At 43.5% G+C, this 15,595-nt stretch overlaps 1 protein-coding gene across 1 annotated transcript in view; it reads right to left on the bottom strand.

Moving 5' to 3' along the window:
- The window catches only part of MSH5 (mutS homolog 5), an 819,710-nt gene that overhangs the window by 14,380 nt on the left and 789,735 nt on the right, over window positions 1-15,595 (bottom strand). The gene's annotated exons all lie outside the window — the stretch shown is intronic.

The raw sequence follows: 15,595 nt of genomic DNA, 5'->3' as shown, positions 1-15,595 counted from the left end.
TGATTGTGTGTTAATATTATATAGTGGGTATAATAATTTATAAGGGATTATTAAATGTAATATTAGCCTTTCACTAAAGTGTATAGCAAATAGATACTAAGATTTATAGAGTCTTAGGGACCATTTAAATGCAGTTATTTCAACCCTCTATTTTTTTATCCATAGGATCTTTGAAAGCACAACTATCCTCAATAGGTATAGTTGTACGCTTAACCAGGGTAGAAATATCTCCCTCCACCTTAGGGACCGTCTGCCACGAGTCCCGCATGGCGTCAGATATGGGAAACATTTTCTTAAAAGTAGGAGGGGGAGCGAACGAAATACCTGGTCTATCCCACTCCTTAGTAACAATTTCCGAAATCCTCTTAGGGACCGGAAAAACATCAGTGTAGGCAGGAACTTCTAGGAATCTGTCCATTTTACACAATTTCTCTGGAACTACAATACGGTCACAATCATCCAGAGTCGCTAAAACCTCCCTGAGCAATAAGCGGAGGTGTTCTAGTTTAAATTTAAAAGCCATCATATCTGAATCTGTCTGAGGGAACGTATTTCCTGAATCAGAAAACTCTCCCTCAGCCAGCAAATCCCTCACTTCAGAACATTGTGAGGGTACATCGGATATGGCTAATAAAGTGTCAGAGGGCTCAGTGTTTGTTCTCACACCAGACCTTCCCCTGCAACCCAGGCAGCTTAGATAAAACCTCTGTGAGGGTAGTATTCATAAATGCGGCCATATCTTGCAGGGTGAAAGAATTAGACGCTCTAGAAGTACTTGGCGTCGCTTGTGCGGGCGTTAACGGTTGTGACACTTGGGGAGAATTAGATGGCAAAACCTGATTCTCTTCTGACTGAGAATCATCCTGCAACATACTTTTAGTAGCTAAAATATGTTCTTTACAATTTATTGACCTTTCAGTGCATGAGGGACACATTCTAAGTGGAGGTTCCACAATGGCTTCTAAACATATTGAACATTGACTTTCCTCAATGTCAGACATGTTGAACAGGATAGTAATGACTACAAACAAGCATGAAAACACTTTATTTAGTGAAAAAAATAATAATCTTAAAAAACGGTACTGTGCCTTTAAGATAAAAAAAGTATACACGTTCTGCAAAACAGCCTAAACATGCATACATTTTTTCAAAATTTTGTATGTAGACACACTATAGGTAGTTAAGATTGCACCACAAAATTTTTTAACAATTAACCCCTTAATTTCCAAACCGGATCGAAACTAGGCCCAGATCCGGAAAAAACACTCTCAGCACCTTGCCACAGCCCTGCTGTGGCCCTACATGCCCTCAGGGATCGGAAGTGTGGGGTAAAAACAGAATTTATGCTTACCTGATAAATTACTTTCTCTTACGGTGTATCCAGTCCACGGATTCATCATTAGTTGTGGGATATTCTCAATCCCTACAGGAAGTGGCAAAGAGAGCACACAGCAAAGCTGTCCATATAGCTCCCCTCAGGCTCCGCCCCCCCAGTCATTCGACCGACGGTTAGGAGAAAAAGGAGAAACTATAGGGTGCAGTGGTGACTGTAGTTTACTAAAATAAATTTGAACCTGACTTAATTGCCAGGGCGGGCCGTGGACTGGATACACCGTAAGAGAAAGTAATTTATCAGGTAAGCATAAATTCTGTTTTCTCTTACATGGTGTATCCAGTCCACGGATTCATCCTAACTTGTGGGATACCAATACCAAAGCAATAGGACACGGATGAAGGGAGGGAACAAGTCAGGTAACCTAAATGGAAGGCACCACTGCTTGCAAAACCTTTCTCTGAAAAATAGCCTCCGAAGAAGCAAAAGTATCGAATTTGTAAAATTTGGCAAATGTATGCAGAGAAGACCAAGTCGCTGCCTTACAAATCTGTTCAACAGAAGCCTCATTCTTGAAAGCTCATGTGGAAGCCACAGCTCTGGTGGAATGAGCTGTAATTCGTTTAGGAGTCTGCTTCCCAGCAGTCTCATAAGCCAATCGGATGATGCTTTTCAGCCAGAAGGAAAGAGAGGTAGCAGTCGCTTTCTGACCTCTCCTCTTACCGGAATACACAACAAACAAGGATAATGTTTGTCTGAAATCTTAAGTTGCTTTTAGATAGAATTTTAAAGCACGAACCACATCAAGATTGTACAACAGTCGTTCCGTCTTAGAAACTGGATTAGGGCACAGAGAAGGAACAATGATTTCCTGGTTAATATTCTTATTAGAAACCACTTTTGGAAGGAAACCAGGTTTGGTACGCAAAACAACCTTATCTGCATGGAACACCAGATAGGGTGAATTACACTGCAAAGCAGACAATTCAGAAACTCTTCGAGCAGAAGAAATAGCTACTAAAAACAAAACTTTCCAAGATAATAACTTAATATCTATGGAATGCAAAGGTTCAAACGGAACCCCTTGAAGAACTGAAAGAACTAAATTTAGACTCCATGGAGGAGCCACAGGTCTGTAGACAGGCTTGATTCTAACTAGGGCCTGTGCAAACGCCTGAACGTCTGGTACAGCTGCCAGACGCTTGTGTAACAGGATAGACAGAGCAGATATCTGTCCCTTTAAGGAACTAGCTGACAGACCTTTCTCCAAACCTTCTTGGAGAAAAGACAATATCCTTGGAATCCTAACCTTACTCCACGAGTAACCCTTGGATTCACACCAACAAAGATATTTCCGCCATATCTTATGGTAAATTTTCCTGGTGACAGGCTTTCTGGCCTGTATCAGAGTATCTATAACTGATTCAGAGAAACCACGCTTAGCTAGAATTAAGCGTTCAATCTCCAAGCAGTCAGTTGCAGAGAAACTAGATTTGGATGCTTGAAAGGACCTTGAATTAGAAGATCCTGCCTCGATGGCAGTTTCCATGGTGGAACCGATGACATGTCCACTAGGTCTACATACCAAGTCCTGCGTGGCCACGCAGGTGCTATCAAAATTACCGAAGCCTTCTCCTGTTTGATTCTGGCTACTAGCCGAGGAAGAAGAGGAAACGGTGGAAAGACATAAGCTAGACTGAATGACCAAGGCGCTATTAATGCATCTATCAATGCCGCCTTGGGATCCCTGGATCTTGATCCGTAAAGGGGAAGTTTGGCGTTCTGACGGGACGCCATCAAATCCAATTCTGGAGTGCCCCATAGCTGGGTCAGCTGAGCAAAAACCTCCGGGTGGAGTTCCCACTCCCCTGGATGGAAAGTCTGACGACTTAGAAAATCCGCCTCCCAGTTGTCTACCCCTGGGATGTGAATTGCAGATAGATGGCAGGATTGATCCTCCGCCCATTTGATGATCTTGGATACTTCCTTCATCGCTAGGGAACTCTTTGTTCCTCCCTGATGATTGATGTACGCTACAGTCGTGATGTTGTCCGACTGAAATCTGATGAATTTGGCCTCCGCTAGTTGAGGCCACGCCTGGAGCGTATTGAATATCGCTCTCAGCTCCAAAATGTTTATCGGGAGAAGAGATTCTTCCCGAGACCATAGACCCTGAGCTTTCAGGGAGTCCCAGACCGCACCCCAGCCTAACAGACTGGCATCGGTCATAACAATGATCCACTCAGGCCTGCGGAAACTCATTCCCTGAGACAGGTGATCTTGAGACAACCACCAGAGAAGAGAATCTCTGGTTTTCTGATCCATTTGTATTTGAGGAGACAAATCTGCATAGTCCCTGTTCCACTGATTGAGCATGCACAGTTGCAGTGGTCTGAGATGAATTCGGGCAAAAGGGACTACGTCCATTGCCGCAACCATTAGACCGATTACCTCCATGCACTGAGCCACAGAAGGCCCAAGAATGGAATGAAGAACTCGGCAAGTATTCAAAAGTTTTGACTTCCTGACTTCTGTCAGAAAGATTTTCATTTCTACCGAGTCTATTAGTGTTCCCAGAAAGGGAACCCTTGTGAGCGGGGACAGAGAACTTTTTCTACGTTCACTTTCCACCCGTGAGACCTTAGAAAGGCGAGAACAATGTCCGTATGAGCCTTGGCTCTGTGAAAAGACAACGCCTGTATTAAGATGTCGTCTAGGTAAGGTACTACTGCAATGCCCCGCGGTCTTAGTACCGCTAGAAGGGACCCTAGCACCTTTGTGAAAATTCTGGGAGCGGTGGCCAACCCGAAAGAAAGGGCCACGAACTGGTAATGTTTGTCCAGAAAGGCGAACCTTAGGAACTGATGGTGATCTTTGTGGATAGGGATATGTAGAAACGCATCCTTTAGATCCACGGTAGTCATATATTGACCTTCCTGGATCATCGGCAAGATTGTCCGAATGGTTTCCATCTTGAAAGACGGAACTCTGAGGAATTTGTTTAGAATTTTTAGATCCAGGATTGGCCTGAAAGTTCCTTCCTTTTTGGGAACTACGAACAGGTTTGAGTAAAAGCCCAGTCCTTGTTCTGCAATTGGAACTGGGTGTATCACTCCCATTTTTAGGAGATCTTCTACACAGCGTAAGAACGCCTGTTTCTTTGTTTGGTCTGAAGACAAACGAGAAATGTGGAGCCTTCCCCTTGGGGGAGAATCCTTAAATTCTAGAAGGTACCCCTGAGCAACTATTTCTAATGCCCAGGGATCTGGAACATCTCTTGCCCAAGCCTGAGCAAAGAGAGAAAGTCTGCCCCCTACTAGATCCGGTCCCGGATCGGGGGCTACCCCTTCATGCTGTCTTGGTAGCAGGAGCAGGCTTCTTGGCCTGCTTACCCTTATTCCAGCCCTGCAAGGGTTTCCAGGTTGCTTTGGGCTGTGAAGCGTTATCCTGCTTTGCGGCAGCAGAGGTTGCAGCAGGTCCGCTCCTGAAGTTGCGAAAGGAGCGAAAATTAGCCTTGTTTTTGGCCTTAAACGGCCTATCTTGTGGAAGGGCATGGCCCTTTCCCCCAGTGATATCCGAAATAATTTCTTTCAGCTCTGGGCAAAACAGGGTCTTTCCCTTGAAGGGAATATTTAACAGTTTCGTTTTGGACGACACATCCGCCGACCACGATTTGAGCCAAAGCGCTCTTCGCTCCATGATGGCAAAACCTGAGTTTTTCGCCGCTAACTTAGCTAATTGCAAAGCGGCATCAGTGATAGAAGAATTAGCCAGCTTTAGAGCATGAATTCTATCCATGACCTCGTCGTATGAGGTCTCCCTCTGGAGCAACTCCTCCAGAGCCTCAAACCAAAATGCCGCTGCAGTAGTTACCGGAATAATGCAGGCAATTGGTTGAAGAAGAAAACCTTGCTGAACAAATATTTTCTTCAGCAATCCTTCCAATTTTTTATCCATAGGATCTTTGAAAGCACAACTGTCCTCTATTGGTATAGTTGTACGCTTAGCAAGTGTTGAAACAGCTCCCTCTACCTTAGGGACCGTCTGCCACGCGTCCCGCCTGGGGTTGTTTATGGGGAACATTTTCTTAAAGATAGGGGGGGAACAAAGGGTACACCTGGTCTCTCCCACTCCCTAGTCACAATATCCGCCACCCTCTTTGGGATCGGAAATGCCTCAGTGTATACAGGGACCTCTAAAAACCTGTCCATTTTACACAGTTTTTCTGGGACCACCATGGGGTCACAATCATCCAGCGTAGCTAAAACCTCCTTAAGCAGGACGCGGAGGTGTTCCAGCTTAAATTTAAACGCTAAGGAATCTGACTCTGCCCGGTGAGAAACTTTTCCTGTGTCAGAAATTTCTCCCTCAGACAGACCGTCCCTCACTGCTACCTCTGAGTGTTGTGAGGGTACTACAGATAAATCATCCAAAGCTTCTGATTGCTCATCCTCTGTATTTTGGAAAAACTGGCAGTTTGGATAAAAATGCTGCAAGGGAATTATCCATTACTTCTGCTAATTGTTGTAAAGTAATAGGGGCCAATGCGCTAGAGGTACTAGGCATCGCTTGCGCGGGCGTAACTGGTGTCGACACATGGGGAGAGGAAGAAGGACTATCCTCATTACTTTCCGTTAAAGAATCATCTTGGGCTACATTTTTAAGTGTCACTGCATGGTCTTTAAAATGCTTAGATGTTTTAGCACACTTTAAACACAAATGCAATGGGGGTACCGCCATGGCTTTTAAACATAAAGAACAAGGTCTATCTGAAGGCTCAGACATGTTTGACAGACTTAGACAGCACTACAATACAGTAAAAGTCACTTTTACTGTATTTTTACATTTACTGTGTCTTAAAATAATAAAAAGCACACACTTTTTTACCAAATCACCAAAAAACATCCGATCTTTATGAAATTTTCACCACATGATCCCAATGCTTTGAAATGATTGCACACACAATTTCAAACCAATTAACCCCTTATTGCCCAAACCGGAGCAAATTAAAGTAAACTACCGGTTTAACACACTACAACACGGTGCCACAGTCTTTGCTGTGGCCCTACCTTCCTTTTGGGTTATTTGCAGAAGAAAATAAGCCTCCCTGAAGTCCTCCTGTACTCTCAGGACTCTACACGTGAAGCTGCATGAAGCTGCCTTGCAAAACAACTGCGCAACTGAGGCGCGAAAATGAGGCCCCCTCCCTCTTCATTCCGGAGTTATGGGGCCTTCCTGAGTCAGATTAGGTGTCCTACAATATGCCAGGCGTAATAAAAGAACCCAAAAGTGTTCCAACGTCTAAAAACACTTGATAAATGAAGCTGCCTTGCAAAATAACTGCGCAACTGAGGCGCGAAAATGAGGCCCCCTCCCTCTTCATTCCGGAGTTATGGGGCCTTCCTGAGTCAGATTAGGTGTCCTACAATATGCCAGGCGTAATAAAAAACCCCAAAAGTGTTCCAACGTCTAAAAACACTTGATAAATGTAAGATTACACTAATAAAGTAATCGATTTAGCCAATCACAGTGTCAACCAGTATTTAAGCCCTTCACAGAAGCCATCCTTCTATACTGCGTCTCAGAAAATGGCTTACCTTCCCACATGGGGATTTCTATCAGTCTTCTAGCATTACCAGGTCTTGTTAGAAAAAAATGACTGAGCATAACTTAAGCAGTTAAGCCTGCAAACTGTTCCCCCCAACTGAAGTTCTCCGGTACTCAACAGTCCTGTGTGGGAACAGCAATGAATTTTAGTTACAACATGCTAAAATCTTTTTCCTCTCAGCAGAAATCTTCATCACTTTCTGCCTCAGAGTAAATAGTACAAACCGGCACTATTTTAAAATAACAAACTCTTGATTGAAGAAATAAAAACTACAAATCTAACACCACATACTCTTTACCCTCCCGTGGAGATGCTACTCGTTAGAGCGGCAAAGAGAATGACTGGGGGGGGCGGAGCCTGAGGGGAGCTATATGGACAGCTTTGCTGTGTGCTCTCTTTGCCACTTCCTGTAGGGATTGAGAATATCCCACAAGTAAGGATGAATCCGTGGACTGGATACACCATGTAAGAGAAAACTTTGATTTGGCCCAAAACATCCACCAGGGCCCTCAGGAGTTAGAGCTTGCTGCTTACTGACAAAACTAATTGCGCATCTGAGGCGCGAAAATAGGCCACGCCCATCTCACTCAATGTTTCCTCAGCCTTAAAGAACCGCACCAGAGCGGTTATAACTAGCCATGTGGGTCCTAAGACCCGAAAATTAAGCCATGTGTGTCCTAATAAAATTGCCCACAAAAACGTTAAGCACTCCCAATCAACAAAAAAACGTTTGCTCACAAACATTTGATTCAGTGTCAACCATATTAGAAACTGGCCCCATATGCAAGCTAAATAATGCCCTTCTTTTAGCTCTAGGATTACTACTTACCTTTACCCTCCTGGGTATAATGTCAGCCTTTCTGAAATACACAGTCTATCCAGAAAAATATGACTGAACATACTTCATTGCTGCATAGCATGAAACCGTTCTTCACACTGAAGTTTCCTGTACTACTCAGCCTCTGTGGGAACAGTAATGGACCTTAGTTACAAATGCTAAGATCATCATCCTCCAGGCAGCAGTCTTCATCCATCTGCTGCCTGAGAGTAAATAGTACACACCGGTACCATTTAAAATAACAAACTCTTGCTTGAAGAAATTAAAAACGAATATTTTATCACCTCTTTCATTTTACCCTTCCTAGTACTTAGAGTAGGCAAAGAGAATGACTGGGGGGTGGAGCTAAGGGAGAAGCTATATAGACAGCTCTGCTGTGGTGCTCTTTGCCACTTCCTGTAGGGAAGGATAATATCGCACAAGTAAAGGAAGAATCTGTGGACTCATCTTACCTTTATAGAAGAAAAAACAATTACACCTAATCTAATAGCCCTATCAAAATAAAAAAGACCCCCCAAAATAAAAAAAGAAAATTTATGCTTACCTGATAAATGTATTTCTTTTTTGACACGATGAGTCCACGGATCATCTTAATTACTATTGGGAATTACCTCTCCTGCCCTGCAGGAGGCGGCAAAGAGCACCACAGCCAAGCTGTTAAATATCACCTCCCTTCCCGTGGACTCATCGTGTCAAAAAAGAAATACATTTATCAGGTAAACATTCTTTTTAATGACATGATGAGTCCACGGATCTTCTTAATTACTATTGGGAATCAAAAAAGCGGCCTCAGCCGAGGCAAAAGTGTCAAATTTGTAGAATTTTGAAAAAGTATGTAGAGAACAGGGGCGTACTGAGACCAACCAGGGCCCCCGGGCAAAAGTGTGGCAGGGCCCCCCACCTCCTCTTTGCTCCACCTATCATCTGTCCCTCCTCTACCCTATTGCCCCTCCCACCCCCTTGCCCCTCTCACCCCATATACTCCTCCCACCTCATATGTCCCTACCACCTCATTATTTCAATTGCTATAAAAAGTGACAATCTTTTCTTTAAATATTTTTTATAAGAACTAAATATTGTAAATTAACAAGTGCTTGTGCAAAAAAAAAAATATCCCCCTGCCTATATATGTACTACAGTATGGAACAAAAAGTAGTGAGGGGCAGACAAGCAGTTAAAATCACTTCTGTTTACGTGTTACTGACAGCTAAAGAGGTAAAAACATAATTTATGCTTACCTGATAAATTTATTTCTCTTGTAGTGTATTCAGTCCACGGGTCATCCATTACTTATGGGATATATTCCCTTCCCAACAGGAAGTTGCAAGAGGATCACCCAAGCAGAGCTGCTATATAGCTCCTCCCCTCACATGTCATATCCAGTCATTCGACCGAAACAAGACAAGGAGAAACCATAGGGTGCAGTTTTAATTAAAATTTAGATCTGCCTCAAAAGAAGACAGGGCGGGCCATGGACTGAATACACTACAAGAGAAATAAATTTATCAGGTAAGCATAAATTATGTTTTCTCTTGTTAAGTGTATTCAGTCCACGGGTCATCCATTACTTATGGGATACCAATACCAAAGCTAAAGTACACGGATGATGGGAGGGACAAGGCAGGAACTTTAAACGGAAGAAACCACTGCCTGTAGAACCTTTCTCCCAAAAACAGCCTCCGAAGAAGCAAAAGTGTCAAATTTGTAAAATTTTGAAAAGGTATGAAGTGAAGACCAAGTCGCATCCTTGCAAATCTGTTCAACAGAGGCCTCATTCTTAAAGGCCCAGGTGGAAGCCACAGCTCTAGTGGAATGAGCTGTAATTCTTTCAGGAGGCTGCTGTCCAGCAGTCTCATAGGCTAAACGTATTATGCTACGAAGCCAAAAGGAGAGAGAGGTAGCCGAAGCTTTTTGACCTCTCCTCTGACCAGAATAAAAGACAAACAGGGAAGACGTTTGATGAAAATCTTTAGTTTCCTGTAAATAGAACTTCAGGGCACGGACTACGTCCAGATTATGCAAAAGTCGTTCCTTCTTTGAAGAAGGGTTAGGACATAATGATGGAACAACAATCTCTTGATTGATATTCCTGTTAGAAACTACCTTAGGTAAGAACCCAGGTTTAGTACGCAGAACTACCTTGTCTGAATGAAAAATCAGATAAGGAGAATCACAATGTAAGGCAGATAACTCAGAGACTCTTCGAGCCGAGGAAATAGCCATCAAAAACAGAACTTTCCAAGATAACAGCTTGATATCAATGGAATGAAGGGGTTCAAATGGAACACCTTGAAGAACGTTAAGAACTAAGTTTAAGCTCCACGTCGGAGCAACAGTCTTAAACACAGGCTTAATCCTAGCCAAAGCCTGACAAAAAGCCTGAACGTCTGGAACTTCTGCCAGACGTTTGTGTAAAAGAATAGATAGAGCAGAAATCTGTCCCTTTAACGAACTAGCAGATAAGCCCTTTTCTAAACCCTCTTGTAGAAAAGACAATATCCTAGGAATTACTCCATGAGTAACTCTTGGATTCGCACCAATATAAATATTTACGCATATCTTATGGTAAATCTTTCTGGTAACAGGTTTCCGAACCTGTATTAAGGTATCAATAACCGACTCCGAGAAGCCGCGCTTTGATAGGATCAAGCGTTCAATCTCCATGCAGTCAGCCTCAGAGAAATTAGATTTGGATGGTTGAAAGGACCGTGAATTAGAAGGTCCCGCCTCAGAGGCAGAGACCATGGTGGACAGGACGACATGTCCACTAGGTCTGCATACCAGGTCCTGCGTGGCCACGCAGGCGCTATCAGAATCACTGATGCTCTCTCCTGTTTGATCTTGGCAATCAGTCGAGGTAGTAGAGGAAATGGTGGAAACACATAAGCCATGTTGAAAACCCAAGGGGCTGCTAGAGCATCTATCAGCACCGCTCCCGGGTCCCTGGACCTGGATCCATAACAAGGAAGCTTGGCGTTCTGGCGAGACGCCATGAGATCCAGTTCTGGTTTGCCCCAACGATGAATCAGTTGAGCAAAGACCTCCGGATGAAGTTCCCACTCCCCCGGATGAAAAGTCTGGCGACTTAGAAAGTCCGCTTCCCAGTTCTCCACGCCTGGGATGTAATTCGCTGACAGGTGGCAAGAGTGAGACTCTGCCCAGCGAATTATCTTGGAGACTTCTAACATCGCTAGGGAACTCCTGGTTCCCCCTTGATGGTTGATGTAAGCCACAGTCGTGATATTGTCCGACTGAAATCTGATGAACCTCAGTGTTGCTAACTGAGGCCAAGCTAGAAGAGCATTGAATATTGCTCTTAACTCCAGAATATTTATTGGGAGGAGTTTCTTCTCCTGAGTCCACGATCCCTGAGCCTTCACGGAGTTCCAGACTGCGCCCCAACCTAGAAGGCTGGCATCTGTTGTTACAATCGTCCAATCTGGCCTGCGAAAGGTCATCCCTTTGGACATATGGACCCGAGAAAGCCACCAGAGAAGAGAATCTCTGGTCTCTTGATCCAGATTTAGTCGAGGGGACAAATCTGAGTAATCCCCATTCCACTGACTTAGCATGCATAATTGCAGCGGTCTGAGATGTAGGCGCGCAAATGGTACTATGTCCATTGCCGCTACCATTAAGCCGATTACTTCCATGCACTGAGCTACTGACGGGTGTGGAATGGAATGAAGGACACGGCAAGCATTTAGCAGTTTTGATAACCTGGACTCCGTCAGGTAAATTTTCATCTCTATAGAATCTATAAGAGTCCCTAGGAAGGGAACCCTTGTGAGTGGTAATAGAGAACTCTTTTCCACGTTCACCTTCCACCCATGCAACCTCAGAAATGCCAGAACTATCTCTGTGTGAGACTTGGCAATTTGAAAACTTGACGCTTGTATCAGAATGTCGTCTAGGTACGGAGCCACCGCTATGCCTCGCGGTCTCAGCACCGCCAGAAGTGAGCCCAGAACCTTTGTAAAGATTCTCGGGGCCGTAGCTAACCCAAAGGGAAGAGCTACAAACTGGTAATGCCTGTCTAGAAAGGCAAATCTTAGGTACCGATAATGATCTTTGTGAATCGGTATGTGAAGGTAGGCATCCTTTAAGTCCACTGTGGTCATATACTGACCCTCTTGGATCATGGGTAGGATGGTTCGAATAGTTTCCATTTTGAATGATGGAACTCTTAGGAATTTGTTTAAAATTTTTAGGTCCAAGATTGGTCTGAAGGTTCCCTCTTTCTTGGGAACCACAACCAGATTTGAGTAAAATCCTTGCCCTTGTTCCGTCCGCGGAACTGGGTGGATCACCCCCATTACTAGGAGGTCTTGTACACTGTGAAGAAAAGCCTCTTTCTTTATTTGGTTTGCTGATAACCTGGAAAGATGAAATCTCCCTTGAGGAGGAGAAGCTTTGAAGTCCAGAAGGTATCCCTGAGATATAATCTCCAACGCCCAGGGATCCTGGACATCTCTTGCCCAAGCCTGAGAAAGTCTGCCCCCCACTAGATCCGTTTCCGGATAGGGGGCCCTCTCTTCATGCTGTCTTAGGGGCAGTAGTAGGCTTTCTGGCCTGCTTGCCCTTGTTCCAGGACTGGTTGGTTTTCCAGCCCTGTTTGTAACGAGCAACAGTTCCTTCCTGTTTTGGGGCGGAGGAAGTTGATGCTGCTCCTGCCTTGAAGTTTCGAAAGGCACGAAAATTAGACTGTTTGGCCTTTGATTTGGCCCTGTCCTGAGGAAGAGTATGACCCTTACCTCCAGTAATGTCAGCAATAATTTATTTCAATCCGGGCCCGAATAAGGTCTGCCCTTTGAAAGGAATATTAAGCAATTTGGATTTAGAAGTCACATCAGCTGACCAAGATTTAAGCCATAGCGCTCTGCGCGCCTGGATGGCGAATCCGGAGTTCTTAGCCGTTAGTTTGGTTAAATGTACAACGGCATCAGAAACAAATGCGTTAGCTAGCTTAAGTGCTTTAAGCTTTTCCATAATCTCATCCAATGAAGCTGTGCGAATGGCCTCTTCCAGAGACTCAAACCAGAATGCCGCAGCAGCAGTGACAGGCGCAATGCATGCAAGGGGCTGTAAGATAAAACCTTGTTAAACAAACATTTTCGTAAGGTAACCTTCTAATTTTTTATCCATTGGATCCGAAAAAGCACAACTATCCTCCACCGGGATAGTGGTACGCTTAGCTAAAGTAGAAACTGCTCCCTCCACCTTAGGGACTGTCTGCCATAAGTCTCGTGTGGAGGCATCTATTGGAAACATTTTCCTAAATATAGGAGGAGGGGAAAAGGGCACACCGGGTCTATCCCACTCCTTGCTAATAATCTCTGTAAGCCTTTTAGGTATAGGAAAAACGTCAGTACACACCGGCACCGCATAGTATCTATCCAGCCTACATAATTTCTCTGGAATTGCAACTGTATTACAGTCATTCAGAGCCGCTAAAACCTCCCCTAGCAATACACAGAGGTTCTCAAGCTTAAATTTAAAATTAGAGATCTCTGAATCCGGTCTCCCTGGATCAGATCCGTAACCCACAGAATGAAGCTCTCCGTCCTCATGTTCTGCAAATTGTGACGCAGTATCGGACATGGCTCTCACATCATCAGCGCGCTCTTTCCTTATCCCAGAGCAATCGCGCTTGGCTCTTAATTCCGGCAGTTTAGATAATACTTCTGTCATAACATTAGCCATGTCTTGTAAAGTGATTTGTATGGGCCTCTCATTTGGCGCCACAATACCACGCGCCTCCTGGGCGGGAGGCGAAGGTACTGACACGTGAGCGGAGTTAGTCGGCATAACTTCCCCCTCGTTGTCTGGTGATAATTCCTTTACAAATAAAGATTGACCTTTATTATTTAAAGTGAAATCAATGCATTTAGTACACATCTTTCTATGGGGCTCCACATTGTCCTTCAAACATAGTGAACAAACAGATTCATCTGTGTCAAACATGTTTAAACAGACTAGCAATGAGACTAGCAAGCTTCGAAAATACTTTCAAATAAATTTACAAGCAATATAAAAAACGCTACTGCGCCTTTAAGAAGCACAAAAAACTGTCACAGTTGAAATAACAATGAACCAAATCAGTTATAGCAACCAAATTTTCACAGTAAATGTATTGTTAGCAGAGCATTGCACCCACTAGCAAATGGATGATTAACCCCTTAGTACCCAAAACGGATAATCAATATAAGAATTAACGTTTTTAACACAGTCAAACACACTGTCACAGGTCTGCTGTGACTGATTACCTCCCTCAAAATGATTTTTGAAATCCCCTGCGCTCTCTAGAGATGTCCTGGATCATGGAGGAAGAAGCAGGAAGACTGTGACTGAATTTTTACTGCGCAAAAAAGCACTAAAATAGGCCCCTCCCACTCATATTACAACAGTGGGAAACCTCAGTTAACTGTTTCTATGCAGAAATATACGACAGCCATGTGGAAAATTTCATGCCCCAATAAGTTTTATCACCAATGTACCTCACAAAAAACGATTAACATGCCAGTAAACGTTTTAAAACATAAATTTTAAAGGTTATGCATTGTTATAGATAAGCCTGCTACCAGTCGCTACTACTGCAGTTAAGGCTCATACATTACTTCAGTATTAACAGCATTTTCTTAGTCAAATTCCATTCCTTAGAAAATTACTTTACTGCACATACATTCATCAGCCTGATACCAGTCGCTACATTGCATTTAAGGCTGTACTTACATTACATCGGTATCAGCAGTATTTTCTTAGTCAATTCCATTCCTTAGAAAAATATTTACTGCACATACCTTATTTGCAGGAAACCCCGCATGCTATTCCCCTTCTGAAGCTACCCCACTCCTCAGAATGTGCGAGAACAGCCAGTGGATCTTAGTTACTTCTGCTAAGATCATAGAAAACGCAGGCAGATTCTTCTTCTAAATACTGTCTGAGAGAAAAAACAGCACACTCCGGTGCCATTTAAAAATAACAAACTTTTGATTGAAGAAGTAATTAAATATAAAAAACTCCACACTCCTCTCACGACCTTCCTTCTATGTTGAGGGTTGCAAGAGAATGACTGGATATGACATGTGAGGGGAGGAGCTATATAGCAGCTCTGCTTGGGTGATCCTCTTGCAACTTCCTGTTGGGAAGGGAATATATCCCATAAGTAATGGATGACCCGTGGACTGAATACACTTAACAAGAGAAATAATTAATTTGTATGTTACTGGCAGCAAAGGGCTAACATTACTTATTAGTTATCAAAAATATACATCATGGGATTAACATTGGGGCTAGGGGTGGTGCTGTTAGGTGGGACATTGTGTTACCCAACTATCATTGTGCCCATCACAGAATGTCCAGTATATTGATGGAGGACAGCAGGAGTCTGGTTTTGAGGATACAAATAAAAAAAGAGTCTTTAACTTACCCTGGGTCATATGATTCTTGGTTGAAAAGAAAATTTAAAAAAGGGAGTTATATGGTATTGCTCTTTTATTGGGACAGAAAGATAAAATTATACTATCATATTACAGATACTGCATGTCATTTTAACAGTGATATTATCCCTCATAGCTGTCAGTAACACATAACAGTGATATTATCCCTCATACTGTAGCTGTCAGTAACACATAGCAGTGATATTATCCCTTATAGCTGTCAGTAACACATAACAGTGATATTATCCCTCATACTGTAGCTGTCAGTAACACATAGCAGTGATATTATCCCTCCTCTTTGCTCCACCTATCATCTGTCCCTCCTCTACCCTATTGCCCCTCCCACCCCCTTGCCCCTCCCACCCCATATACTCCTC

The sequence above is a fragment of the Bombina bombina genome, chromosome 7 (assembly GCF_027579735.1).
Source record: "Bombina bombina isolate aBomBom1 chromosome 7, aBomBom1.pri, whole genome shotgun sequence".
Classification (NCBI taxonomy): Eukaryota; Metazoa; Chordata; class Amphibia; order Anura; family Bombinatoridae; genus Bombina; species Bombina bombina.
Note: the sequence above shows the minus strand (reverse complement) of the source record. Positions and strands in the feature narration are given on the sequence as shown.